This window comes from Oncorhynchus tshawytscha, linkage group LG13, assembly GCF_018296145.1.
Source record: "Oncorhynchus tshawytscha isolate Ot180627B linkage group LG13, Otsh_v2.0, whole genome shotgun sequence".
NCBI lineage: Eukaryota > Metazoa > Chordata > Actinopteri > Salmoniformes > Salmonidae > Oncorhynchus > Oncorhynchus tshawytscha.
In genome coordinates, this window is record NC_056441.1 from 76775476 (window position 1) to 76802880 (window position 27405).

General features: G+C 46.6%; 1 pseudogene; it reads left to right on the forward strand.

The window, feature by feature from the left end:
• The first annotated feature begins 947 nt into the window (after nucleotides 1-947).
• On the forward strand, nucleotides 948-23359 carry LOC112266194 (annotated as a pseudogene).
• Nucleotides 23360-27405: the final 4046 nt, after the last annotated feature.

Genomic DNA, 27405 nt, shown 5'->3' on the forward strand with positions numbered 1-27405 from the left:
CAAGATAAGCTTCATGTGAAGATGGATGTGTGCACCTTGAGTGTGAAGAGACGAGTTTCCATTCACACTTTTGTTACTGTGGGTTTGTTGACAAAGCCTCATTACCTTGTTGTACAACACACTGATTGGTCCCTTGCAAAGATTGCATCACAGACTCCGAGTAGCACGTCAGTTTTCCTCCTACACGTACAGCAGACAGGTTCGACTAGTTAGGAATTCCCCCTTCATGTCTGTCAGGAATCATGATCACACTGTTGAACAAAACAGAGTGTTAATGGTTGAGAAAAAAACCCATTTTGATTTCAATTAAATTAAAAACTTTGTGAATGCAAGGAGTTGGAATGCCATTCCTCCCCTTTCTTTGAACATTTTATTGTTTTGAACCCTAAGTAGATTATGTAGGTTAATCATAACTCATCATGCTAATTTATTGATGCACTCTAGAGCCCATGTCTTTGAGTAGGGTCCTTTCAGGCCTCAGTAACTTATTGATGCACTCTAGAGCCCATGTCTTTGAGTAGGGTCCTTTCAGGCCTCAGTAACTTATTGATGGACTCTAGAGCCCATGTCTTTGAGTAGGGTCCTTTCAGGCCTCAGTAACTTATTGATGGACTCTAGAGCCCATGTCTTTGAGTAGGGTCCTTTCAGGCCTCAGTAACTTATTGATGGACTCTAGAGCCCATGTCTTTGAGTAGGGTCCTTTCAGGCCTCAGTAACTTATTGAAGGATTGTAGTCGTCCAAACGCAACGGTAGAAGTTGGAATGTGTCTGTCTGAGTCAATGAGTACATTTCAGACTCCTGCTGCTTCAGTCACGCTGGCTGAACTTGGGATAGATACCAGCCTTCAGAACACAATGGACGGACAGGCATATGAGAGAGATGGAACAAAAGGAAAAGCCTGGATAGAGGGCGAAAAAAGAAAGGATGACGACCTGGGTCAGAAGGAAATGTTGGTGATGGTGAAGGAAGGATGTGCAGTGAAGGAGGGATCAGCGAAGGTGAAGAAGGAGGAGAGAGGTCACTGGGGCAGCAAGACGGAGTTTCTTCTGGCCGTAGCAGGGAACGTGGTGGGACTAGGTAACGTGTGGAGGTTCCCCTACCTCTGCTACAAAAATGGTGGAGGTGAGTCCATGAAGGAGAGGGTGCCATTGTTTTTCAAATGATGATCAGCTGATCAAATTAGGCAACTTAGATCATTTAAACCCCTGTATCATACAGTATGTTTGATACAGTACCGTTCGTACAGACCAGGTATAGAGATCACAAAGCCATGGTATGGAAGCATGGCATTTCTCTTCTTGTTTCTATAAGGTACTTCATAGTAGCTATATAGTAGCTATCATTTTGTTCTCATGTAGTGATCTGGTGGTGTGTATTTGTCAGGGGCGTTCCTGGTGCCGTACCTGGTGTTTGTGATTACCTGCGGGGTGCCCTTGTTCCTGCTGGAGACGGCCATGGGACAGTACACTCAGGAGGGGGGCATCACCTGCTGGAAGAGGCTGTGCCCACTGGCCGAGGGTGAGCACCATGGCAACACGATGACACCCCCACCCACTGAGGAGTCACAGAAACAGGGCTGTAGACAGGACAGGCAGAAGAACATAGGAATACATGATGCTCAAACTATTTCAATTCATCTGAATTGGACTGTGTAATTAGGGTGGATTTCCAATTAATCCTAAATAAGTTGACACAAACTCCTGACGACAAATGAAAGGAATCCATGGCCGTTCTAGGAGGCCGAAAACACTGACACCTATGGCCTCGGTGCCACTGGATGAGAATGACATGAAGAGGTTCATTTGTGAATACAGAGGGGTTAACATGTAAGCAGGCGGGAGGCACAACAAGTGCCAAGTCTGGTGACACTTTCTCACAGATCAAAGGTAAATGCTTCTGTCATTTACATATACATTTTTCATTTCAGTCAAATGCTCTTATCCAGAGCAACGTATAGTTAGTCCAATCAGCTTAAGGTGGCTAGGTGAGACAAACACATATCACAGTAATAGTAAGTACATGTTTTCATTCAGTAGAGCAGCTATCAGCAAAGTCAGTGCTAGAAGGAAAAGACAAGTGTTAGAGCAGGAAAGGTTTTATTACATTTTGTTAGAGGGAGAGGGGAGTAATAGTTCCTTTTTGTAATCAAGTAATCAAGTTCCTTTTTGAAGAGATGGAAGATGAGTGGGAACTGTTGGTCTGAGCCTTGTTCCCCAACCTTTGGCAGAAAGAAAGTGTGGTAATTCACTCTTGATAAAGTTAGGGTTAGTGTAACACCTGTCCATTCAGGACCATGTGAAAATCATCTGGTTATGTAGTCTGTCAATGTGTCTCCCTCTCAGGTATCGGCTATGCAGGGCAGTTGATCCTCCTCTACAGCTGTATGTGTTACATCATCATTTTGGCCTGGGCTCTATTCTACCTGGTTTTCTCCTTCAGCGCTCAGCTCCCCTGGGCAAGCTGCACCAACGCCTGGAACACTGGTATGTACCCTGGGATGGCTGCACCAACCCCTGGAACACTGGTATGTACACTGGGCCGGCTGCACCAGCCCCTGGAACGCTGGTAGGTACCCTGGGCCGGCTGCACCAGCCCCTGAACGCTGGTAGGTACCCTGGGCCGGCTGCACCAGCCCCTGGAACGCTGGTAGGTACCCTAGGCCGGCTGCACCAGCCCCTGGAACGCTGGTAGGTACCCTGGGCCGGCTGCACCAGTCCCTGGAACGCTGTTTGGTACCCTGGGTCAGCTGCACCAGCCCCTGGAATGCTGGTAGGTACCCTGGGCCGGCTGCACCAGCCCCTGGAATGCTGGTAGGTACCCTGGGCCGGCTGCACCAGCCCCTGGAACGCTGGTAGGTACGCTGGGCCGGCTGCACCATTGGTACGTAGTACTCCAACTCTCCTCCAGGTGAATTTCACTCACGTTTTTGGTATGTATTTTGACTATGTTTTGTAACTTTCCCCAGGTCATTGCTGTAAATGAGAATGTATTCTCAGTCAACTCACCTGGTAAAATAGTAAAAAAATTATAACATAAAGGGTGTTCTTTACCATAAGAATTGTTAGAGCAAGTTTTAGTTGTAAACATTATGTTCTCGGGAGCACGTGATGCCGCGGAGCTGAGCAGACGTTGACAAACCGAGCTCTTCAAAGTTATTCTATTTTTACCTAAATAACAACGTTGAAACAATATTCTATCATCGGCTGATAAATTGTCAAGTGCTTACCTTCCCAAAGAGCCATGGACCTCCGACCGAGAGGCAAGAAGGACGACCAAAACGTTGTTGATTCCCAAGATAACGATAATGCTACAGCTAGCAAGATTAGCAGTAGCCCTCATAACTCAGACGACAGTTCCAGACTGTTGCTCTCAGCAGCCTCTTGCGAGCCTGCCGACATGCTGGCTACTCTCCTCCGGGAAATTCAGGATGGTAACAGAGGTCTTTCTCTGAAAATTGATAAGAAATCGGCTGAACTCCATTCTTCCATTGACGACCTGAAATCCTCCATGAATGAATCTCCTTTTGAGAACGACTGAGGCAGAGTTGCGCATTAGCACAGTTGAAGATACCATCGCTAGACATGACCAGGTCTTGAAACAACTGCAAAAGGACAATGCCTACCTCAAAAACAAGGTAGATCAGATGGAGAACCAGAGTAGACGTAGTAATATCCGTGTGGTGGGATTGAAAGAGGACAGCAAGGGCCGTGACCCGGTCCGTTTCTTCACTCAATGGATCCCGGGTGTCCTAGGCATAATCCACTTCACCAAGCCGCTGGAAATTGAACTCGCCCACAGAACATCAGCGTCGAAACCCCGGCCAGATGAGCCCCCACTAGCCGTCCTGATCAGGTTCTTCTGTTTCCAAGACAGAGAGAAGATACTGCAACTCGCAAGAGCCAAAGGGGACATCACCATCGATGGAAAGAGGGTCAGCCTTTTCCCAGATATAAGCGTCTGAACCAGGAGGTCTCTCTGGGGGATAAGACGTCTGAGCAACGGTCTCTCAGTTCAGACCTGCCCGCTCTGGGGGATAAAAGCACTGAAGGAGAAGAACATCAGCCAGGAAGGTCTCTCTGGGGGACCTCATCCACCCTGCACGGATGAAAGTTCAGTACAAAGGTCTCTCTGGGGGATAAAAGCCATCTCTTCAACACACCTGGGGGAGAAGTGCACACTTTTCTCAAAGAACTGAACAACGTCTGAGCCAGGACGGTCTCTCTGGGGGATAAAATGCTGAGCCAGGACGGTTTGTTTTCTCTGAGCCAGGACGGTCCTCTGGGGGATTGAACTGCTGGTATCTCCCGATAAGTCACTATAATTGATTTGTACATTTTCAACTAACCGTATCTTTCCGGATTGGGTGAGTTCTATTATTGATTTGTACATTTTCAACTAACCGTATCTTTCCGGGGTGAGTTCTATTTACAGGAGAGTATATTTTGGTTTAGTCCATATCTACTGGGCGAAAAAATAAATGGGCTTAGGCCCACTGCTTTCCCCCTCATTTATGTTAATCTTTCGAAAAGAGGCTCAAACATCCCTTACCGTGGGCAGTAAATATTCAGCCATAAATATCTATTCACAACGTTTGTTTTCAATTCAGAGATCTCACAGGTTTTAGTTTACGCCAAGGTTTAGCTAGTAAGAGCCAGATGGAAAGCGAGCAGCAACGTGTCTCTACAAGTGTATTCATGTTTGATTGTTGGGATTGTTGTTTTAGTCTAATCAGGGTGGGTGGGATTTTTATTATGTTTTTCTTCCTTTTTTCTATGTTTATTGTCTCCTTCCTAAAGAGAGACACAGGTCACTTTTGTGCTCAAACCAAAGTTGAAACATTTCCTAATGATCTGCATATGATAGATTTCTATTCAGTTACATATTTGAAACCCAACCTATGCTTAATCCACTAAAATATGTCACATTCAACGTAAAAGGTCTTAACAGCCCGATTAAAAGGAACAGATTCTATACATACCTTAAGAAATTAAAGGCTGACATTGTGTTTTTACAAGAAACACATCTTACAGCCAGTAAACACAAGAAATTGAAGAGGGAATGGGTAGGACAAGTTTTTGCATCCTCTTTTAACTCCAAAGCAAGAGGAACTGCAATTTTGATAAGTAGACACATCCCCTTCTGCGTCAACAACACCATCTCTGATCCTTCTGGCAGGTTTGTTTTGGTGCAGGGGCATATGTTTTCAGAGTCTTGGACCCTATTGAATATTTATGCTCCTAACTTCGATGACCATATATTTATTCAGAATGTCTTCCTTCAGGTTGCTCAAGCACCACCAGGATGGCTACTGGTTGGAGGAGATTTTAATTTTTGCTTAGATACAGTTCTTGATAGGTCTTCTGATAAACCCTCACTTCTTACCAAAGCCGGCAAGCTCACCATGTCATTCATGAAAGATCTCAATTTACTAGACATCTGGAGACAGTTGCACCCACAGGATAGGGACTACTCTTTTTATTCACACCCACACAAGACACACACACGCATAGATAACCTTTTACTTTCGACACAACTGTTTCATAGAGTGTTAGATGTCGAGTATCTCCCCAGATTGCTTAGTGACCATTTCTCCTCTGGTATTATCAATCTCCATTCCTACCAAGGTAAATGGAGCATATAGATGGAGACTCAATTCTACACTCCTAAAGCAACCTGAATTTTGTGCATTCATCAAAGAGCAGATCAATATTTTTACTTTGACAAACAAACCCTCTGCTCCTGACAGCTTCATTCTTTGGGACACATTGAAGGCCTATCTGAGGGGACAGATTATTTCCTATACTAAAGGGCTGAAGAGAAAACACGGTGCGGAACTGAGTGCCCTTGAATCTGAAATCTCTGAGCTCGAGAGAACCTACCAAAGAGGCCCAACTAAAGATCTATACAGGCTTTTGGTAAATAAAAAACTGAAATATAATATTCTGAACACATATCAAGCTGAGAGGGCCATCACTAAATCAAAACAGCGTTATTACGAGCTTGGAGAGAAAGCTCACAAAGTATTGGCATGGCAACTGAAAGCAGAGGAAAGTAAGAGGACAATTAATGCCATAGAAACTCTTACTAATGAGATATCTTTCGACCCTACTGAAATTAATAATACTTTTAAGAAATACTATGAAGACCTCTACACTTCCCAATCAAGCGATGATCTATCAGAGATCGACTCCTTTCTCTCCTCTCTCAACCTCCCATGCCTGTCAGGGGAAGACAGCGAGCGCCTGAGTGAACACTTGTCAGTTCCTGAATTGTTGGAGGCCATTAAATCCTTACCTTCTAATAAATCTCCTGGGGAGGATGGCTTCCCTCCAGAGTTCTATAAAGAATTTAGGGAGCTGTTGGTCCCCTACCTTATGGAGGTACTTAAAAAAGCCAGAGAAGACAACTGCTTTCCAGAGTCCTTCTCTCAAGCAGTGATTACTGTAATCCACAAGAAAGGGAAAACCCTGCTAAAGTGCGCCTCCTATAGACCAATCTCTCTCCTTAACACAGATTGTAAACTGGTCACCAAGATGCTATCTAAGAGACTGGAGTCATGTCTTCCCCTGTTGGTCAACCCAGATCAGACTGGCTTCATAATTAATAGATTGTCCTCCAATAATCTCAGAAGGTTCTTTGATATAATTCACCTTGCTAACAAAAACAAAATACCTAGTGTCGCAGTCTCCTCTACGCTGAAAAGGCCTTTGATAGGGTTGAATGGCCATACCTCTTTCGCGTCTTGGAAAAGTTCGGTTTAGGTACCGTGTTTGTAAAGTTGATAAAATCACTCTACAAATCTCCTAAAGCTAGGATTGCTACCAATGGGATTACTTCCTCCTCTTTCCCTCTTTATAGGGAGAACAGACAAGGTTGCCCAATTAGCCCCCACCTCTTTGCCCTCGCCATCGAACCGTTGGCTGAGGCTATTAGAACGTGCCCTGACATACATGGCTTTGAGGTGGGCCCCCATACCCATAAATTATCACTCTTTGCGGACGACCTTATCTTATTTCTAACAAACCCAGAACACTCCCTCTCTCACTTGCAGATCCTACTACAGTGTTATAGTTCTTTCTCTGGATATAAGGTCAATTTTGATAAAAGCGAAATCTTACCGTTGTCTGTCTTTGACCATCATACCATCAAGCACAAGTTTCCTTTTAGATGGTCGCCTATGGGCTTCACATATTTGGGCATAATGGTGGATGGTAATCTGAACATCCTCTATAAACTCAATCTGGCCAGTTTGTTGCAAAAGGTGGAGGTTGACCTTTGTAAATGGATGGACTTACCTCTCACTCTACTGGGTAGAATCAATGTAATTAAAATGAATGTCCTGCCCAGGTTTCTATATCTGTTTCAATCTCTCCCTATCCCTGTTCCCGCAGCATTTTTTTCCTCTCTCGACAAGCTGACCAGACGGTTTATCTGGCACTGCAAAACCCCTAGGGTTGGCCTGGATAAACTGACCCTTGATTACAGTCAAGGGGGCTTAAACCTCCCCAATTTTAGAATGTACTACTGGGCTGCACAGTCTAGGTTTCTGGCTCAGAGGTTTGACAATGGTCCCTCTCCCTCATGGTTGAACATTGAAAAGCTTGAGGTAAATGATGACACTGGGGCAGAATTGTTTTACAAATGGGACAGAAAATCTATAAAAACCATCACAGACAACCCTTTAATCATACATTCTGTCCTGGCATGGTGCAAACTGCATGAGCTGTTCGGACGAGGGGGATTCCTTTCCCCTAAAACCCCTTTATGGAACAATCGATTGATCCCTATGTTTTTCCAGAATAGTAACTTTCTGGAACATTGTTACGAGGAGGGAGTTCTTATGTCTTTTGATCAGCTGAAACAGAAATACCACTTGCCTAACAGGGACTTCTTTAGCTACCTACAACTACGAAACTTTATTAGGGTGACTCTCAAGGGACAATGGAACCTACCTAAGATGTCACCTTTTGAACAACTCTGCTACGCAGACCAACCACTGTTCAAGGCCATTTCCCGTGTTTACAATGCTCTTATGTCAGGACTAACACTGCCTGGGCTAGATAAACCCCGACTTAGATGGGGAAAAGATCTGGGTGTTGATCTTGATGAGGATCTATGGAGTGACCTATGCAGGGATGGTGTTACATCCACATTGAACTCCAGATACAGGCTGATCCAGTTTAATTTCCTCCATCAGCTCTATATCACCCCATCTAGACTGGACAAGTTCAACCCATATATCTCCTCCCTATGTTTTAGATGTGGCTCAGATGAAGGAACATTCCTCCATTCCACTTGGCAGTGTTGAAAACTACACGGTTTCTGGCAGGGGGTATGCTATACCATATCCTCAATTCACGGGGTTGCATTCCCTTTAGACCCAGAGGTCTGTCTACTGGGTAACTTTACTAACACCAATCTTAGGCAAAGCCGTACTATAAAGCTAACAGAAATATTGCTAGCGATTGCCAAGAAATATATTGCCTTGAAATGGAAATTGGATTCCTCCCTGCCAGTTGCAATGTGGCTATCGGAAGTTAATAGTTGTACCCTTTGGAGAAAAATCACTTACTGCTTGAGGAATAAGTTAAAGACATTTTACAGAATTTGGCAACCTTTATTTGACTATATGGAGAATCTCCCCACATCACATTGATTGAATCTATATATAATCCTCACAATGTTTCACACGTAATGTATAATATGTAGCCTACGACAGGTGATCCATTGTCTCATTGTTATTTTTTTTCTTATTGTATGTTTGTTTATATAATAATAATAATTATTATTATTATTTTGTTACGCTCGTCTGTTACTGTCACTTTGTCCTATCGTTGTCTAATATCTTTTCACTTTTGTTTTGAATGTTCTTAATATAAAAATACAAAAATATAATATTAAAACAACAAAAACATTATGTTCTCTCTTCCCCATTAGATGACTGTGTTGACTTCTCCTCTCAAAACCGTACTTTCAATTGGACTGGACAGAATAACTCAACCTCTGCAGCCACTGAATTCTGGGAGTAAGTTTACGGATTCAACATATCTTGATCTTCCAGTTGGCTACAAAATAAAAGACCATGTCAGTCTGTCTACATTCTCCACAAGTCTCTTTCTCTAGGCGTCGTGTGCTGGTCATCTGGGGGTAAAGGGGAGGTGGGCAGTGCCACGTGGGAGTTGCTGCTGTTTCTCACCCCCTCTCTGTCCCTCCTCTCTCTTTCTCACCCCCTCTCTGTGACACTCCTCTCTCTGTCCCTCCTCTCTCTGTCCCTCCTCTCTCTGTTTCTCACCCCCCTCTCTGTCTGTCCCTCCTCTCTCTGTTTCTCTGTCCCCCTCTCTCTGTCACCCATCTCTCTGTCCCTCCCCCTCTCTCTCCCCTCTCTGTTTCTCACCCATCTCTCTGTCTCACCCCCTCTCTGTCCCTCCTCTCTCTCTCTCTCTCCTCTCTCTGTTTCTAACCCATCTCTCTGTCCCTCCTCTCTCTCTCTGTCCCTCCCTCTCTGTCTCCTCTCTCTGTCTCGCCTCTCTCTTTCTCACCCATCTCTGTCTCACCCTCTCTCTGTCTGTCTCCCCCCTGTCTGTCCCTCCTCTCTGTGTTTCTAACCCATCTCTCTGTCTGTCCCTCCTCTCTGTCTCTCCTCTCTCTGTTTCTCACCCATCTCTCTGTCTCACCCCCCTCTGTCCCTCCTCCCTCTGTCTCTCCTCTCTGTCTCAACCCTTCTCTGTAACCTCTCTCTCTGTCTCTCCTCTCTCTGTTTCTCACCCATCTCCCTCTCACCTACTCTGTCCTCTACTCTCTCTGTTTCTCTGTTTCTCCTAGCTCTGTCTCTCTGTCCCCTCTCTGTCCCTCCTCCCTCTGTCTCTCTCCCTCTCTCTGTCTCAACCCTTCTCTGTCCCTCTCACCCCCTCTCTGTCTCTCCTCTCTCTGTTTCTCACCCATCTCCCTCTGTCACCTACTCTGTCCTTCTTCTCTCTCTGTCCCTCCTGTCTCCTCTGTTTCTCCTAGCTCTGTTTTCTTCTTTCTCTGTCTCTCTCTGTTTTTCTCTCTCTGTCTCTCCTCCTCTCTCTGTCTCACCCTCTCTCTGTCCCTCCTCTCTCTGTTTCTCCTCTCTCTTTCTCCCCCCTCTCTGTTTCTCTCTCCCTCTCTGTTTCTTCCTCTCTGTCTCTCTGTTTCCCCTCTCTGTTCTCTCTGTTTCTCTCTCTGTTTCTCCCCTCTCTGTCCCTCCTCTCTCTGTTTCTCCTCTCTCTGTTTTTCTCTGTTTCCCCTCTCTGTCTCACCCTCTCTCTGTCCCTCCCTCTCTGTTTCTCCTCTCTCTGTTTCACCCCTGTCTGTTTTTCTCTCTCCCCTCTCTGTCCCTCTGTTTCTCTCTCTGTTTCTCCCCCTCTCTGTTTCCCTCTCTCTGTTTTTCTCTCCCCTCTCTGTCCCTCCTCTCTCTGATTATTCTCTCTGTTTCTCCTCTCTGTTTTTCCTCTCTCTGTTTCTCCTCTCTCTGTTTCTCCTCTCTCTGTCCCTCTCTCTCTGTTTCTCCTCTCTCTGTCTCTCTCTCCTCTCTGTCTGTTTCCTCTCTCTGTCTCTCTCCCCCTCTCTGTCCCTCCTTTCTCTCTGTTTCTCCTCTCCCCTCTCTGTCCCTCCGCTCTCTGTTTCTCCTCTCTCTGTCTCTCTCACCTATCTGTTTTCTTCTCACTCTGTTTCTCCCCCTGTCCCTCCTCTCTCTGTTTCTCTCCTATCTCTGTGTCTCTCCCCCTCTCTGTTTCTCTCCCCCTCTGTGTCTCTCCCCTCTCTGTTTCTGTTTCTCCCCCTCTGTGTCTCTCCCTCTCTGTTCTCTCTCTGTTTCTTCTCCTCTGTTTTCCCCCTCTCTCCCTCTCTGTTTCTCCCCTCTCTATCCCTCTCTCTCTGTTTCTCTCCCCTCTGTTTCTCCTCTCTCTGTTTCTCCCCCTCTCTCTGTTTCCCCCTCTCTGTTTCTCCCCTCTCTGTCTCCCCTCTGTCTCTCTTTCTGTTTCTCTCTCTCTGTTTCTCCTCTCGCTGTCTCTCCTCTCTGTTTCTCCCCTCTCTGTTTCTCCTCTCTGTTTCTCTCCCCTCTCTGTTTCTCTCCCCTCTCTGCTTCTCTCCCCTCTCTGCTTCTCTCCTATCTCTGTCTCTCCCCTCTGTGTCTCTCCCTCTATCCATCTAGGCGTCGTGTGCTGGCCATCTCGGGGGTATAGAGGAGGTGGGCAGTGTCAGGTGGGAGGTGCTGCTCTGTCTCATCGTCATGTGGGTCATCTGCTACTTCTGCATCTGGAAAGGGGTCAAGTCAACAGGCAAGGTGTGTGTTTTTGTGCACAGCACATATGCACACACACAGCATATGCTCTGTTTAGCATTGAAAGAGTACAATCTCTTATCCTTTTTCTCTCATGGCTTTCTGTCTTTGTGATTTTACACCCTCTCCCTGTCTCCATCCATACACACGCTCTCTCTCTAGGTTGTATATTTCACTGCTACCTTCCCCTACGTGATGCTGCTGGTACTACTGATCAGAGGCCTGACTCTGCCAGGGGCCCTGCAGGGGGTCCTGTTCTACCTCTACCCTGAACCAGACCGGCTCTCTGACCCCCAGGTGTGGATGGAGGCTGGCTCCCAGATCTTCTTCTCCTACAGTGTGGGAGTGGGCTCCTTAACCGTGCTGGGCTCCTACAATACCTACAACAACAACTGCTACAAGTGAGTCCTTATACTCATCAGCACACTGTGTGTGGTGACTGTGTGATGACTGTGTGTGGTGACACTGTGTGTGTTGACACTGTGTGTGTTGACACTGTGTGTGTTGACACTGTGTGTGTGTTGACCGAATGTTGTGTCTGTGTATGTTTCAGAGACTGCCTGTGGCTGTGCTTGCTGAACAGCGTCACCAGCGTGGTTGCTGGGTTCGCAGTCTTCTCAGTCCTGGGGTTCATGGCTCATGAACAGGGCGTCCCCATTGAGGAGGTGGCGGAGTCAGGTACTGCACAAATTAGTTTTTATTGTTATTTTCAGGACAGTTGGACACTTGGATGAAATGAAGTGAAACAAATACATTGTATTTTAAACTGGGTTCTCTCAGGTCCTGGGCTGGCGTTCATAGCGTACCCCCAGGCAGTAGCCATGATGCCCCTGCCTCAGATGTGGGCTGCTTGTTTCTTCATCATGATCATTCTACTGGGTCTGGATACACAGGTTAGCTATTATCTACACAGTCCACACACAATAGTTCACACATTCATCTCTAAAGTTTAAAGGTGTTCTGTATTCCTCCCCCATCCAGTTTGTTGCCATGGAGGTGGTGATGACGTCAGTATCAGACCTGTTTCCCACGGTGCTGCGGAGGACTGGGCGCAGGGAGCTCTTCCTCCTCTTCTTCTGTCTCACCTGCTTCTTCTTCCAACTCATCATGGTCACGGAGGTCAGAGAGAAAGAGAGGGTAGAGAGAGGGTAGAGAGAGAGAGAGCAGAGAGAGAGAGAAGAGAGAGAGAAATGCCAGGAATGGTGTTCCAGATCTCTGTGATCTACTTAAAGAGAGTGTTTGTCCTAGTCACACCTCTCTCCTCCTGTCCCCAGGGTGGTATGTATGTGTTCCAGAGCTCTGTGATCTACTTAAAGATAGTGTTTGTGGAGAGCACGTGATGCCGCGGAGCTGAGCAGACGTTGACAAACCGAGCTCTTCAAAGTTATTCTATTTTTACCTAAATACCAACGTTGAAACAATATTCTAACATCGGCTGATAAATTTTCAAGTACTTACCTTCCCAAAGAGCCATGGACCTCCGACCGAGAGGCAAGAAGGACGACCAAAACGTTGTTGATTCCCAAGATAACGATAATGCTACAGCTAGCAAGATTAGCAGTAGCCCTCATAACTCAGACGACAGTTCCAGACTGTTGCTCTCAGCAGCCTCTTGCGAGCCTGCCGACATGCTGGCTACTCTCCTCCGGGAAATTCAGGATGGTAACAGAGGTCTTTCTCTGAAAATTGATAAGAAATCGGCTGAACTCCATTCTTCCATTGACGACCTGAAATCCTCCATGAATGAATCTCCTTTTGAGAACGACTGAGGCAGAGTTGCGCATTAGCACAGTTGAAGATACCATCGCTAGACATGACCAGGTCTTGAAACAACTGCAAAAGGACAATGCCTACCTCAAAAACAAGGTAGATCAGATGGAGAACCAGAGTAGACGTAGTAATATCCGTGTGGTGGGATTGAAAGAGGACAGCAAGGGCCGTGACCCGGTCCGTTTCTTCACTCAATGGATCCCAGGTGTCCTAGGCATAATCCACTTCACCAAGCCGCTGGAAATTGAACTCGCCCACAGAACATCAGCGTCGAAACCCCGGCCAGATGAGCCCCCACTAGCCGTCCTGATCAGGTTCTTCTGTTTCCAAGACAGAGAGAAGATACTGCAACTCGCAAGAGCCAAAGGGGACATCACCATCGATGGAAAGAGGGTCAGCCTTTTCCCAGATATAAGCGCGGACCTCGCCAGACGTCGCAAGCAGTTCAGACCTGCCGCCGAAGCACTGAAGGAGAAGAACATCACCGGCTACCTCATCCACCCTGCACGGATGAAAGTTCAGTACAAAGGCCGAAGCCATCTCTTCAACACACCGGGAGAAGTGCACACTTTTCTCAAAGAACTGAACAACGTCTGAGCCAGGACGGTCTCTCTGGGGGATAAAATGCAGTTCGTTTGTTTTCTCTTTTCCGGATTGAACTGCTGGTATCTCCCGGTCACTATAATTGATTTGTACATTTTCAACTAACCGTATCTTTCCGGGGTGAGTTCTATTACATTTACAGGAGAGTATATTTTGGTTTAGTCCATATCTACTGGGCGAAAAAATAAATGGGCTTAGGCCCACTGCTTTCCCCCTCATTTATGTTAATCTTTCGAAAAGAGGCTCAAACATCCCTTACCGTGGGCAGTAAATATTCAGCCATAAATATCTATTCACAACGTTTGTTTTCAATTTAGATATCTCGCAGGTTTTAGTTTACGCCAATGTTAGATGTCGAGTATCTCCCCAGATTGCTTAGTGACCATTCTCCTCTGGTATTATCAATCTCCATTCCTACCAAGGTAAATGGAGCATATAGATGGAGACTCAATTCTACACTCCTAAAGCAACCTGAATTTTGTGCATTCATCAAAGAGCAGATCAATATTTTTACTTTGACAAACAAACCCTCTGCTCCTGACAGCTTCATTCTTTGGGACACATTGAAGGCCTATCTGAGGGGACAGATTATTTCCTATACTAAAGGGCTGAAGAGAAAACACGGTGCGGAACTGAGTGCCCTTGAATCTGAAATCTCAGAGCTCGAGAGAACCTACCAAAGAGGCCCAACTAAAGATCTATACAGGCTTTTGGTAAATAAAAACTGAAATATAATATTCTGAACACATATCAAGCTGAGAGGGCCATCACTAAATCAAAACAGCGTTATTACGAGCTTGAGAGAAAGCTCACAAAGTATTGGCATGGCAACTGAAAGCAGAGGAAAGTAAGAGGACAATTAATGCCATAGAAACTCTTACTAATGAGATATCTTTCGACCCTACTGAAATTAATAATACTTTTAAGAAATACTATGAAGACCTCTACACTTCCCAATCAGGCGATGATCTATCAGAGATCGACTCCTTTCTCTCCTCTCTCAACCTCCCATGCCTGTCAGGGGAAGACAGCGAGCGCCTGAGTGAACACTTGTCAGTTCCTGAATTGTTGGAGGCCATTAAATCCTTACCTTCTAATAAATCTCCTGGGGAGGATGGCTTCCCTCCAGAGTTCTATAAAGAATTTAGGGAGCTGTTGGTCCCCTACCTTATGGAGGTACTTAAAAAGCCAGAGAAGACAACTGCTTTCCAGAGTCCTTCTCTCAAGCAGTGATTACTGTAATCCACAAGAAAGGGAAAAACCCGCTAAAGTGCACCTCCTATAGACCAATCTCTCTCCTTAACACAGATTGTAAACTGGTCACCAAGATGCTATCTAAGAGACTGGAGTCATGTCTTCCCCTGTTGGTCAACCCAGATCAGACTGGCTTCATAATTAATAGATTGTCCTCCAATAATCTCAGAAGGTTCTTTGATATAATTCACCTTGCTAACAAAAACAAAATACCTAGTGTCGCAGTCTCCCTCTACGCTGAAAAGGCCTTTGATAGGGTTGAATGGCCATACCGCTTTCGCGTCTTGGAAAAGTTCGGTTTAGGTACCGTGTTTGTAAAGTTGATAAAATCACTCTACAAATCTCCTAAAGCTAGGATTGCTACCAATGGGATTACTTCCTCCTCTTTCCCTCTTTATAGGGAGAACAGACAAGGTTGCCCAATTAGCCCCCACCTCTTTGCCCTCGCCATCGAACCGTTGGCTGAGGCTATTAGAACGTGCCCTGACATACATGGCTTTGAGGTGGGCCCCCATACCCATAAATTATCACTCTTTGCGGACGACCTTATCTTATTTCTAACAAACCCAGAACACTCCCTCTCTCACTTGCAGATCCTACTACAGTGTTATAGTTCTTTCTCTGGATATAAGGTCAATTTTGATAAAAGCGAAATCTTACCGTTGTCTGTCTTTGACCATCATACCATCAAGCACAAGTTTCCTTTTAGATGGTCGCCTATGGGCTTCACATATTTGGGCATAATGGTGGATGGTAATCTGAACATCCTCTATAAACTCAATCTGGCCAGTTTGTTGCAAAAGGTGGAGGTTGACCTTTGTAAATGGATGGACTTACCTCTCACTCTACTGGGTAGAATCAATGTAATTAAAATGAATGTCCTGCCCAGGTTTCTATATCTGTTTCAATCTCTCCCTATCCCTGTTCCCGCAGCATTTTTTCCTCTCTCAACAAGCTGACCAGACGGTTTATCTGGCACTGCAAAACCCCTAGGGTTGGCCTGGATAAACTGACCCTTGATTACAGTCAAGGGGGCTTAAACCTCCCCAATTTTAGAATGTACTACTGGGCTGCACAGTCTAGGTTTCTGGCTCAGAGGTTTGACAATGGTCCCTGTCCCTCATGGTTGAACATTGAAAAGCTTGAGGTAAATGATGACACTGGAGCAGAATTGTTTTACAAATGGGACAGAAAATCTATAAAAACCATCACAGACAACCCTTTAATCATACATTCTGTCCTGGCATGGTGCAAACTGCATGAGCTGTTCGGACGAGGGGGATTCCTTTCCCTAAAACCCCTTTATGGAACAATCGATTGATCCCTATGTTTTTCCAGAATAGTAACTTTCTGGAACATTGTTACGAGGAGGGAGTTCTTATGTCTTTTGATCAGCTGAAACAGAAATACCACTTGCCTAACAGGGACTTCTTTAGCTACCTACAACTACGAAACTTTATTAGGGTGACTCTCAAGGGACAATGGAACCTACCTAAGATGTCACCTTTTGAACAACTCTGCTACGCAGACCAACCACTGTTCAAGGCCATTTCCCGTGTTTACAATGCTCTTATGTCAGGACTAACACTGCCTGGGCTAGATAAACCCCGACTTAGATGGGGAAAAGATCTGGGTGTTGATCTTGATGAGGATCTATGGCGTGACCTATGCAGGGATGGTGTTACATCCACATTGAACTCCAGATACAGACTGATCCAGTTTAATTTCCTCCATCAGCTCTATATCACCCCATCTAGACTGCACAAGTTCAACCCATATATCTCCTCCCTATGTTTTAGATGTGGCTCAGATGAAGGAACATTCCTCCATTCCACTTGGCAGTGTTCAAAACTACACGGTTTCTGGCAGGGGGTATGCTATACCATATCCTCAATTCACGGGGTTGCATTCCCTTTAGACCCAGAGGTCTGTCTACTGGGTAACTTTACTAACACCAATCTTAGGCAAAGCCGTACTATAAAGCTAACAGAAATATTGCTAGCGATTGCCAAGAAATGTATTGCCTTGAAATGGAACTTGGATTCCTCCCTGCCAGTTGCAATGTGGCTATCGGAAGTTAATAGTTGTACCCTTTGGAGAAAAATCACTTACTGCTTGAGGAATAAGTTAAAGACATTTTACAGAATTTGGCAACCTTTTATTGACTATATGGAGAATCTCCCCCCACATCACATTGATTGAATCTATATATAATCTTCACAATGTTTCACACGTAATGTATAATATGTAGCCTACGGCAGGTGATCCATTGTCTCATTTTATTTTTCTTTTCTTATTGTATGTTTGTTTATATAATTATGATTATTATTTATTTTTGTTACGCTCGTCTGTTACTGTCACTTTGTCCTATCGTTGTCTAATATCTTTTCACTTGTTTTGAATGTTCTTAATTGAAAAATGCAAAAATAAAATATTCAAAAAAATAAAATAAATAAATAAAAAGAGTGTTTGTCCTAGTCACACCTCTCTCCTCTTGTCCCCAGGGTGGGATGTATATGTTCCAGATCTCTGTGATCTACTTAAAGAGAGTGTTTGTCCTAGTCACACCTCTCTCCTCCTGTCCCCAGGGTGGGATGTATGTGTTCCAGATCTCTGTGATCTACTTAAAGAGAGTGTTTGTCCTAGTCACACCTCTCTCCTCCTGTCCCCAGGGTGGGATGTATGTGTTCCAGATCTCTGTGATCTACTTAAAGAGAGTGTTTGTCCTAGTCACACCTCTCTCCTCCTGTCCCCAGGGTGGGATGTATGTGTTCCAGATCTCTGTGATCTACTTAAAGAGAGTGTTTGTCCTAGTCACACCTCTCTCCTCCTGTCACCAGGGTGGGATGTATGTGTTCCAGATCTCTGTGATCTACTTAAAGAGAGTGTTTGTCCTAGTCACACCTCTCTCCTCCTGTCCCCAGGGTGGGATGTATGTGTTCCAGCTGTTTGACTACTATGCCTGTAATGGAACCTGTTTGCTCTTCCTCTCTGTGTTCGAGTCCCTGGCCATGGGATGGATATTTGGTGAGGCTGATGTGAACTAACCTGGAATACATTTCTGTCAATGATTTCTGTTGAATAAAAAATATCATTTATAAAATATATTTAAAAGATAAACACTGTAGTGCCATAGAATCCTATAGAATGGTAAACCAGTATCATTCCACTATCAATCTTATTGAGATGATAAACCTGGTATCAATACAACAATGTCGATAATGTCATTAACGTGCACCCAATCTTGCCCACCAGGTGCAGAGCGTATGTATGGCGTAATAGAGGACATGACAGGGATGAGGCCTAACCCCGTCTTCAAGCTCTGCTGGCTCTACCTGACCCCTCTGGTTTCTCTGGTGAGTTTCAGGCTTTGATAGACAGTAACGGCAAGCAAGACTCACATTGTGCAATCCTCTAAGGTACCAGGAGATGGCACTATCACAATGCAATATTTTACAAATTCATGTTTTGCCAAATGGTACCTGTTGCATTTGGACGTTCACTTGCTTTACACAAGCAACTATGTTCACGTCAACAAGGACTGATCTGGAGTTATTCTAGAAGTTAAAAGCATTAATGTTGAAGAAATCCTCATTCCCTCGTCTCTCCCAGGTGTCGTTCATCTGCTCTCTGGTGGAGTACCAGCCCCTGACCTTCAACCGCTGGTATGTGTACCCAGGATGGGTGTATGTTCTGGGCTGGCTGTTGGCCCTCTCCTCCATCGTCCTGGTCCCCGGGTGGGCCCTGCTGCAGATCTGCACCGGGACAGGCAGCCTTAGAGAGGTGAGAGTGGGACTGTCCTGTGACAGGCAGTCTTAGAGAGGTGAGAGTAGGACTGTCCTGTGACAGGCAGCCTTAGAGAGGTGAGAGTGGGACTGTCCTGTGACAGGCAGCCTTAGAGAGGTGAGAGTGGGACTTCCCTGTGACAGGCAGCCTTAGAGAGGTGAGAGTGGGACTGCCCTGTGACAGGCAGCCTTAGACAGGTGAGAGTGTGTTTGTCCTAGTCACACCCCCGGTACTTCCGGCGCCGACAGAGATGGCCGCCTCGCTTCGCGTTCCTAGGAAACTATGCAGTTTTTTGTTTTTTTACGTGTTATTTCTTACACTAGTACCCCAGGTCATCTTAGGTTTCATTACATACAGCCGAGAAGAACTACTGAATATAAGATCAGCGTCAACTCACCATCAGTACGACCAAGAATATGTTTTTCGCGATGCGGATCCTGTGTTCTGCCTTACAACCAGTGTAACGGAGTGGATCACATGCAGCGACCAAAAAAAAAAACGACTCAGAAAAAGAGGGAAACGAAGCGGTCTTCTGGTCAGACTCCGGAGACGGGCACATCGTGCACCACTCCCTAGCATTCTTCTTACCAATGTCCAGTCTCTTGACAACAAGGTTGATGAAATCCGAGCAAGAGTAGCATTCCAGAGGGACATCAGAGACTGTAACGTTCTCTGCTTCACGGAAACATGGCTAACTGGAGAGACGCAATCCGAAGCGGTGCAGCCAGCGGGTTTCTCCACGCATCGCGCAGACAGAAACAAACATCTTTCTGGTAAGAAGAGGGGCGGGGGCGTATGCCTTATGGCCAACGTGACATGGTGTGATGAAAGAAACATACAGGAACTCAAATCCTTCTGTTCACCTGATTTAGAATTCCTCACAATCAAATGTAGACCGCATTATCTACCAAGAGAATTCTCTTCGATTATAATCACAGCCGTATATATCCCCCCCAAGCAGACACATCGATGGCTCTGAACGAACTTTATTTAACTCTCTGCAAACTGGAAACGATTTATCCGGAGGCTGCATTCATTGTAGCTGGGGATTTTAACAAGGCTAATCTGAAAACAAGACTCCCTAAATTTTATCAGCATATCGATTGCGCAACCAGGGGTGGAAAGACCCTGGATCATTGTTACTCTAACTTCCGCGACGCATATAAGGCCCTGCCCCGCCCCCCTTTCGGAAAAGCTGACCACGACTCCATTTTGTTGATCCCTGCCTACAGACAGAAACTAAAACAAGAAGCTCCCACGCTTAGGTCTGTCCAACGCTGGTCCGACCAAGCTGACTCCACACTCCAAGACTGCTTCCATCACGTGGACTGGGAGATGTTTCGTATTGCGTCAGACAACAACATTGACGAATACGCTGATTCGGTGTGCGAGTTCATTAGAACGTGCGTTGAAGATGTCGTTCCCATAGCAACGATTAAAACATTCCCTAACCAGAAACCGTGGATTGATGGCAGCATTCGTGTGAAACTGAAGGCACGAACCACTGCTTTTAATCAGGGCAAGGTGTCTGGTAACATGACTGAATACAAACAGTGCAGCTATTCCCTCCGCAAGGCTATCAAACAAGCTAAGAGCCAGTACAGAGACAAAGTAGAATCTCAATTCAACGGCTCAGACACAAGAGGCATGTGGCAGGGTCTACAGTCAATCACGGACTACAGGAAGAAACCCAGCCCAGTCACGGACCAGGATGTCTTGCTCCCAGGCAGACTAAATAACTGTTTTGCCCGCTTTGAGGACAATACAGTGCCACTGACACGGCCTGCAACGGAAACATGCGGTCTCTCCTTCACTGCAGCCGAAGTGAGTAAGACATTTAAACGTGTTAACCCTCGCAAGGCTGCAGGCCCAGACGGCATCCCCAGCCGCGCCTCAGAGCATGCGCAGACCAGCTGGCCGGTGTGTTTACGGACATATTCAATCAATCCCTATACCAGTCTGCTGTTCCCACATGCTTCAAGAGGGCCACCATTGTTCCTGTTCCCAAAAAAGCTAAGGTAACTGAGCTAAACGACTACCGCCCGTAGCACTCACATCCGTCATCATGAAGTGCTTTGAGAGACTAGTCAAGGACCATATCACCTCCACCCTACCTGACACCCTTGACCCACTCCAATTTGCTTACCGCCCAAATAGGTCCACAGACGATGCAATCTCAACCACACTGCACACTGCCCTAACCCATCTGGACAAGAGGAATACCTATGTGAGAATGCTGTTCATCGACTACAGCTCGGCATTCAACATCATAGTACCCTCCAAGCTCGTCATCAAGCTCGAGACCCTGGGTCTCGACCCCGCCCTGTGCAACTGGGTACTGGACTTCCTGACGGGCCGCCCCCAGGTGGTGAGGGTAGGCAACAACATCTCCTCCCCGCTGATCCTCAACACTGGGGCCCCACAAGGGTGCGTTCTGAGCCCTCTCCTGTACTCCCTGTTCACCCACGACTGCGTGGCCATGCACGCTCCAACTCAATCATCAAGTTTGCGGACGACACAACAGTGGTAGGCTTGATTACCAACAACGACGAGACGGCCTACAGGGAGGAGGTGAGGGCCTCGGAGTGTGGTGTCAGGAAAATAACCTCACACTCAACGTCAACAAAACTAAGGAGATGATTGTGGACTTCAGGAAACAGCAGAGGGAACACCCCCATCCACATCGATGGAACAGTAGTGGAGAGGGTAGCAAGTTTTAAGTTCCTCGGCATACACATCACAGACAAACTGAATTGGTCCACTCACACAGACAGCATCGTGAGGAAGGCGCAGCAGCGCCTCTTCAACCTCAGGAGGCTGAAGAAATTCGGCTTGTCACCAAAAGCACTCACAAACTTCTACAGATGCACAATCGAGAGCATCCTGGCGGGCTGTATCACCGCCTGGTATGGCAACTGCACCGCCCTCAACCGTAAGGCTCTCCAGAGGGTAGTGAGGTCTGCACAACGCATCACCGGGGGCAAACTACCTGCCCTCCAGGACATCTACACCACCCGATGCTACAGGAAGGCCATAAAGATCATCAAGGACATCAACCACCCGAGCCACTGCCTGTTCACCCCGCTGTCATCCAGAAGGCGAGGTCAGTACAGGTGCATCAAAGCTGGGACCGAGAGACTGAAAAAGAGCTTCTATCTCAAGGCCATCAGACTGTTAAACAGCCACCACTAACATTGAGTGGCTACTGCCAACACACTGTCAATGACACTGACTCTACTCCAGCCACTTTAATCATGGGAATTGATGGGAAATGATGTAAATATATCACTAGCCACTTTAAACAATGCTACCTTATATAATGTTACTTACCCTACATTGTTCATCTCATACGCATACGTTGATACTGTACTCTATATCATCGACTGCATCCTTATGTAATACATGTATCACTAGCCACTTTAACTATGCCACTTGGTTTACATACTTATCTCATATGTATATACTGTACTCGATATCATCTACTGTATCTTGCCTATGCTGCTCTGTACCATCACTCATTCATATATCCTTATGTACATATTCTTTATCCCCTTACACTGTGTATAAGACAGTAGTTTTTTTGGAATTGTTAGTTAGATTACTTGCTCGTTATTACTGCATTGTCGGAACTAGAAGCACAAGCATTTCGCTACACTCGCATTAACATCTGCTAACCATGTGTATGTGACAAATAAAATTTGATTTGATTTGATTTGAGTGGGACTGCCCTGTGACAGGCAGCCTTAGAGAGGTGAGAGTGGGACTGCCCTGTGACTGGAGTTTAAACTCAGGTTTCCTTTGTGGATTGGTCATAGAATAATTATGTTTAGAGGGTCAAATTGGAGGACATATAGATCTTAAATGATTTTTGTAAAGTGAGTGGGTAGGTATTATTAATTCACTATAAATTATTGAAGAAACCAACAACCACTAAAGTTGACATGTTGATGTGCTGACTTTCCCCTCAACTCCCCAGCATTTCCTCCACTTGTGTCGACCAGACAATGACCTCCCGTTGACCCGGAAGAGAAAGGCTGTCCTCTGGAGCAGAGATGGAGGTACACTCATGACTGCAGCAGGGGAAAGCACAGACAACTGACACACACCCAGAAAAGCTTCTGTGTCAAAGCTCTTCGTATACTGAACGTTTATTTTAACACCTAGCTGAACTCTTGTATCTTTACCAACACATTGAGAGAAACCCATTGATAATGAACAATGGTGCATGTTTCAATACAGTGTCATCATGTTCCATATTTGAAGTGTTGCCACCTTACATTTGAAAGGACATAGCTCAAGCAACCTAGAGACACTGTAGGTTGACATTGTACAACACAAAGTTCTTTCAACTGTCCCCACTCAGGGCTTAACATGGGTTACTGGCAGCTCATGACTTTCCTTTCTGAAGTCACTCAATCCAGTTTCCATGGTAGCAGTTGTAGTCACATATAAAATGTCATCTAGATTGTCAGTTTCTTATTATGAAAGACCACCTTTGGCTAATATACAGCAACTCTGACTAATGGCATTTTTGTTTTGTAAATTAGTGCTTTACCTCAACGTTAACCTTCACTTGCATTTTTATAATCCTTACTAGACATCAGAAACAGGATGTTTTTCTAGAAACACCAATTAAAGTAGATTAAAAAATGAAGCGTGTTTTGTCTTTGTCACATAGAAATGTGTGTATTGGCACTCCCTTAGATGAGACTCAAGAAGCAAACACACACACACTTTTTCTACTACACAGTATACAGTATTTAGTCTAAAATCACAATACTTTGTCAATACTGAAGCCGAAAGGAAAGATAAAGGGAAGATGAGAGAAAGAGAGGCAACTCCTTATGCTAACACATACTGTAAAGAAAGGGTAACTTATTGAAAGGGGACTTGACTTGCTGTAAGAGGATGAGTCTAATGGTGCCATCAAATACATCCCTAAAATCATTCAGTTGTTTTGACTTGGCTCACTGTGACATTTACCACCTGTAACCTCCTCCTCCACCCATCCGTCACCTCTTCCTCCTCCACCTGTCACCTCCTCTACCCATCCGTCACCTCTTCCACCTCCTCTACCCATCCGTCACCTCCTCTACCCATCCGTCACCTCCTCTACCCATCCGTCACCTCTTCCACCTCCTCTACCCATCCGTCACCTCTTCCACCTCCTCTACCCATCCGTCACCTCTTCCACCTCCTCTACCCCATCCGTCACCTCTTCCACCTCCTCTACCCATCCGTCACCTCTTCCACCTCCTCTACCCATCCGTCACCTCTTCCACCTCCTCTACCCATCCGTCACCTCTTCCACCTCCTCTACCCATCCGTCACCTCTTCCACCTCCTCTACCCATCCGTCACCTCTTCCACCTCCTCTACCCATCCGTCACCTCTTCCACCTCCTCTACCCATCCATCACCTCTTCCACCTCCTCTACCCATCAGTCACCTCTTCCACCTCCTCTACCCATCCGTCACCTTCTTCCACCTCCTCTACCCATCATCCGTCACCTCTTCCACCTCTTCTACCCATTCGTCACCTCCTCTACCCATTCGTCACCTCCACCCTCTACCCATCCGTCACCTCCTCTACCCATCCGTCACCTCCTCTACCCACCAGTCAACTCTTCCACCAGTCAACTCTTCCACCAGTCAACTCTTCCACCAGTCAACTCTTCCACCAGTCAACTCTTCCACCAGTCAACACCTCCACCAGTCACCTCCAAAACCTCTTCCACCAGCTCCACCAGTCACCTCTTCCACCTCCTCCACCAGTCACCTCTTCCACCTCCTCCACCAGTCACCTCTTCCACCTCCTCCACCAGTCACCTCTTCCACCAGTCACCTCTTCCTCCTCCACCAGTCACCTCTTCCACCAGTCACCTCTTCCTCCTCCACCAGTCACCTCTTCCACCAGTCACCTCTTCCTCCTCCACCAGTCACCTCTTCCACCAGTCACCTCTTCCTCCTCCACCAGTCACCTCTTCCTCCTCCACCAGTCACCTCTTCCTCCTCCACCAGTCACCTCTTCCACCAGTCACCTCTTCCTCCTCCACCAGTCACCTCCTCCTCCACCAGTCACCTCTTCCTCCACCAGTCACCTCTTCCTCCACTAGTCACCTCACCTCTTCCTCCTCCACCAGTCACCTCCTCTCCTCCACCTCCTCCTCCACCAGTCACCTCTTCCTCCTCCTCCACCAGTCACCTCTTCCTCCTCCTCCACCAGTCACCTCTTCTTCCTCCTCCACCAGTCACCTCTTCTTCCTCCTCCACCAGTCACCTCTTCTTCCTCCTCCACCAGTCACCTCTTCCTCCTCCTCCACCAGTCACCTCTTCCACCTCCTCCACCAGTCACCTCTTCCACCTCCTCCACCAGTCACCTCTTCCACCTCCTCCACCAGTCACCTCTTCCTCCTCCACCAGTCACCTCTTCCTCCTCCACCAGTCACCTCTTCCTCCTCCACCAGTCACCTCTTCTTCCTCCTCCACCAGTCACCTCTTCCTCCTCCACCAGTCACCTCTTCCTCCTCCACCAGTCACCTCTTCCTCCTCCACCAGTCACCTCCTCCTCCTCCACCAGTCACCTCTTCCTCCTGTCACCAGTCACCTCTTCCTCCTGTCACCAGTCACCTCTTCCTCCTGTCACCAGTCACCTCTTCCTCCTGTCACCTGTCACCTCTTCCTCCAGTCACCTCTTCCTCCAGTCACCTCTTCCTCCAGTCACCTCTTCCTCCTGTCACCTGTCACCTCTTCCTCCTGTCACCTCTTCCTCCTGTCACCTGTCACCTCTTCCTCCTGTCACCTCTTCCTCCTGTCACCAGTCACCTCTTCCTCCAGTCACCTCTTCCTCCTGTCACCTGTCACCTCTTCCTCCTGTCACCTCTTCCTCCTGTCACCAGTCACCTCTTCCTCCTGTCACCTCTTCCTCCTGTCACCAGTCACCTCTTCCTCCAGTCACCTCTTCCTCCTGTCACCAGTCACCTCTTCCTCCTGTCACCAGTCACCTCTTCCACCTCTTTCACCTGTCACCTCTTCCTCCTTTCACCTGTCACCTCTTCCTCCTCTTTCACCTGTCACCTCTTCCTCCTCTTTCACCTGTCACCTCTTCCTCCTCTTTCACCTGTCACCTCTTCCTCCTCTTTCACCTGTCACCTCTTCCTCCTCTTTCACCTGTCACCTCTTCCTCCTCTTTCACCTGTCACCTCTTCCTCCTCTTTCACCTGTCACCTCTTCCTCCTCTTTCACCTCTTCCTCCTGTCACCTGTCACCTCTTCCTCCTGTCACCTGTCATCTCTTCCTCCTCCACCTGCTCTACCCATCCGTTGTCACCTCTTCTTCCTCCACCTGTCACAACATTTATTTCTCTCCTTTTAGTTCTGCTGTCCTATGATTGGCAACCTCCCACACTCTTGTTCCAGTTTCAAGCTCTCCTCCTCCGTTTCCCTCCTCACACCAGGGATTGGGGTCAGTTTCATGTTTTTCAATTAGGAACATTTGAAATTTGGATTAATTTCTCAATTGGCTGTAACTGAAATGGAATTGACCCCAAGCCTGCCTCCCACCTCTCTCACCTATTTGAACACCATGTTCTTGATGATGAAGGTGGGGGTGAGGTCGGGGCCTCCGGGGCTGGGGACCAGGAAGTCGTAACCCTGGAGAGGGACCTGCTCGGGCTTGACCTGGCCCTGAAGACCCTCCTTCCCCTGGGCTCACTCATGCTGCTACCCTGGTCCTCCCCATCTGCATGGAGCCAGTCTGTACAGCTGTTGTTGTCTGGAGGAGAGGAAGAAGGGGAGAGAGAGACAAGCAGGTTAAGGGAAGAGTTTAGTGTAAAGACTTGAAGAATTACAGACAGATTGAAAGGGAATACAGGGGGGATGGGAGCTGTCCTCACAAGAAATGTGACACGTGATTCCTGCTATACAGTTTCCCACTGGTACCTGTGAAGTCCTACTCACACATCATCAAGGACAGTAATCTAGTAGCCCTCGTGAAGGAATTCATGAAATTATATCAGCAATATTACTGAGTAGAGGGCCAGTGTGCATGAATACAACACCTCTGACTGATTGGTTGCCTCATCACATAATTGTGATATTGTCATCAGTAACCCATCCTATTAGAAGCTGTGACTTGCACTGCCTAGCCTGTGTGTGTCATGACTCATGAGCGAGTCTGGCAGTGTGAGAGTTAACAGGAAACACAATGAGTGAGTAAGAGCAAGTGGGCAGGAGGGTGACACGTTTTGGGGCGAGTGTCCGGAACGTTCTCCCTCACCGGAATATCCAGAATATTTTTCAGAGCCGCTGCTAGAGCCTCTTCCGATGGACTCTGTCTGCAGTACTCCTTGAGGCCAGGAGGGTGACAGGGTTGCTCCTGTCCTTGGTATTCTTCCTGGATGCGCGTGGCTCTCGCCCACTTCGACAACCCTGTTCCGGAGGCATACTGAGCACTGATGGACAACCAAATACACATCATCTAGTAACATTTCACTGGAATGTTTTGAAATGCATAGGCCTATGGTACTTCAAAAAGCTCATGTCATATGAGACTCTTCGGCTCCAAGTAAAAGGAAAAATGACCTCGTGAGGAGTTTTTCTGTGGTTTGAAATAAAATAATTATGTATGCTGCTGGATACATAACCAGCAGCCTGAGCTCCACCTCTCTGACATCTGGGGTGGCAGGTAGCC